The sequence below is a fragment of the Hyaena hyaena genome, unplaced genomic scaffold (assembly GCF_003009895.1).
Source record: "Hyaena hyaena isolate Hyena2069 unplaced genomic scaffold, ASM300989v1 scaffold_1057, whole genome shotgun sequence".
Lineage (NCBI taxonomy): Eukaryota > Metazoa > Chordata > Mammalia > Carnivora > Hyaenidae > Hyaena > Hyaena hyaena.
Window position 1 is genome coordinate 404,144 of NW_024081691.1, and position 2,836 is coordinate 406,979.

The 2,836-nt window shown below is 39.5% G+C and overlaps 1 non-coding gene across 1 annotated transcript; it reads right to left on the reverse strand.

The window, feature by feature from the left end:
* Positions 1-1,973: 1,973 nt before the first annotated feature.
* LOC120223885 lies at positions 1,974-2,080 on the reverse strand. The gene has a single exon (XR_005526395.1). It is a non-coding gene; the product is annotated as a U6 spliceosomal RNA (small nuclear RNA).
* Positions 2,081-2,836: the final 756 nt, after the last annotated feature.

Here is a 2,836-nt window from a genome sequence, read left to right on the forward strand (position 1 = left end):
TTAGTTTTCTCTATTACCCCAAAATAATCCACTGGAAACTCTGTTTAGCAGTTAATGATATTTTAATGAGCCATGGAAATTTTACCTCTGAATATACATTATAATTATCTAGGAAAGTTTCAACAATACCAGTGGCCAGAGTTCAACCCACACCAATTAAATTGGGGTTTCTGTAGGGAGAGCCCTGGAATATCTATTTAAAAACAAAACAAAAGAAGAATTATTTAATGTGTGCTAGGATTAAAAATCACTATTCTAGTGGGTGGGATAAAAGCATAAATAAAAATTTATGCAACAAGATAATTATAAGATTGAGTGCCATGAGATTCATATTTAGAGTTTGCAGGAATGAATGCTAATACTTAATGCCAACCACAGGCATGCCAACACTTCAGTCACGAGTCATTGACCCATTTTTCCATCCTGTATTTCCAGGAGAGAACCAGTTTCTCCTGTTTTCATTCTTTTGGACATCTAAGGTTTCTCTGTTCTCATAAGGCTTTGGATATTTGAAGGGCATCTCTGCTATGTACATTAACTATTGGCTGAATATATTTTCCCCACATTTTTACTCTAAGATTTATTTTTTGGAGATTAGCTATTACTCTTATTTGGGCAAAATTGTTATATCTTAGCTCTGGCTTACACATGAAAATTTCTCCATTCTGAAATTTACAAATAGTTAATGCTTCTGGAATCCCATTTGAGTGGGTTTTTCTTGAAACTCCTAATACAGAAATGAAAGCAGACTGAATTATTCTTACAGACTACTAATGGACATTTCAGCTTTTCACCAACTCCCTGTGTTCTTTCGTCCCCTTTTACTCCCAGCTTCTACCATAAGTCTTAATGCCCTTCCCAGAGAGGAACTAGGATTTGCCTTATTAAATTGTAGTCACCCTTTAAACCCAGCTCATAACCCATCTCTTCTGGTTCTTAACTGATGCTTTGAGCTGAGATCCCTAGACCCATGCTTAGTTCCACCCTTGCCCACTGAGTTATCATTCAACTTGATTCTTCTGGTTTGGCTTTCTACATTGAAGAGTAACTATTTCCCAGATTCAACCATCAAACTTTTTTCTCTACTTCTTTCACTTCTTTTCTTTTCTTTTCTTTTCTTTTCTTTTTTCTTTCCTTTCCTTTCCTTTCCTTTCCTTTCCTTTCCTTTCCTTTCCTTTTCCCTTCCCTTCCTTTCCTTTCCTTTTCCCTTCCCTTCCTTTCCTTTCCTTTTCCCTTCCCTTCCCTTCCCTTCCCTTTCCCTCTTTCTTTCTTTCTTTCTTTCTTTCTTTCTTTCTTTCTTTCTTTCTTTCTTTCTTTCTTTCTTTCTTTCTTTCTGTCTTTTGAGAGAGAGAGAACACATGTAAGTAGGGGAGAGGGGCAGAAGGAAAGAGAAAGAATTTCAGCCCGTTTCCATACTCAACACAGAACTCGACATGGGGCTCAGTCCCATGACCCTGGGATCATGACCTGAGCCTAAGTCAAGGCTCAGCTGCTCAACCAACTGAGCCACTGAGGCACCCCTTTTTCTCTACCTTTTAGGATTTCCATAACCAGCTCGGGGCCTCTAGGTTCCAGTGTGTAACCTTGGCTGGCCGTAGCAATGCTCTAACAAGACCATCTCTGGCCTACCTCAAGGGATACATCCTTCTGTTCTTTGAGAAAGGAGATTTGCTGCATGGAAGCCCCAGGAATGTCTCGCTCAAGCCTAGAAATACTTTTACCAGCCATTTACCCATTATTCTCCATTCTTTTTTTCCCAAGTATTTTGAGTATAGTTGATACACATGTTACATTAGTTTCATGTGTACAATGTGGGGATTTAACATCTTTATACATTACCCTCTGCTCACCACAATTATAGCTACCATGTGCCACTGTGCAATGTTATTACAATACCAATGATTGTATTCCCTATACTGTGCCTTTATTTCTGTGATGTACTCATTCCATAACTGGAAGCCTGTATCTCCCACAAAAATAGGGAACACTCCATGAATTTGCGTGCCATTCTTCCACAGGAGCCATGCTAATCTTCTCTGTATTGATTCTATTTTAGTATATGTGCTGCCAAAGAGAACACCGATACCCCCATTCTTAAAGAATGAACACCTTTCATATACCTCTTGTCTTTATCATATTTGCCTGTTTTATGGTCACCTCACATGTAAATGTTTAGTAAACACATACCAAATGTATGACTGAGTGAGCGAATGAATGAATTGGGATAAGTGTCAATCCTAGTTGCCTCCACATAAATATGCTTGGGAATACCAAGATAACAATGGCATAATCTTTTCCCTGGAGGAGTCACAGTAGAGTATTAAAAATAGAAAAGGGACACCTAGGTGGCTCAATTGATTAAGCATCTGACTTCAGCTCAGGTCATGATCTTGCAGTTCATGGGTTCAAACCCCGGGTCAGGCTCTGTACTGACAGTTCAGAGCCTGGAGCCTGCTTTGGATTCTATGTCTCCCTCTCTCTCTGCCCCTCCCCTGCTCACACTCTGTCTCTCCCTCTCTCTTTCAAAAATAAGTAAACATTAAAACATTTTTTAAATAGAAAATATATGAACCCTGATATCCCAGGCTAGGCCTCACCTACCTGTGGCTACAATATAAAATCATAACTCTTCTTCATATGCAAATTATGATGACACAAGATAACTTTTCTTTTGGATGCCCACTCTCTCCTCCGCCGCCTCCTTCTGTTCTTCCTCCATATGTAGCTGTCCTCTGCTAGTGACAGCTACTTCCCTTCTTCACCTTTCTCTACTATAAGAAGAGGGAACACCACTCAGGGACCAGAACACTGTTCTCTGCATCACTTTTCCTACAGA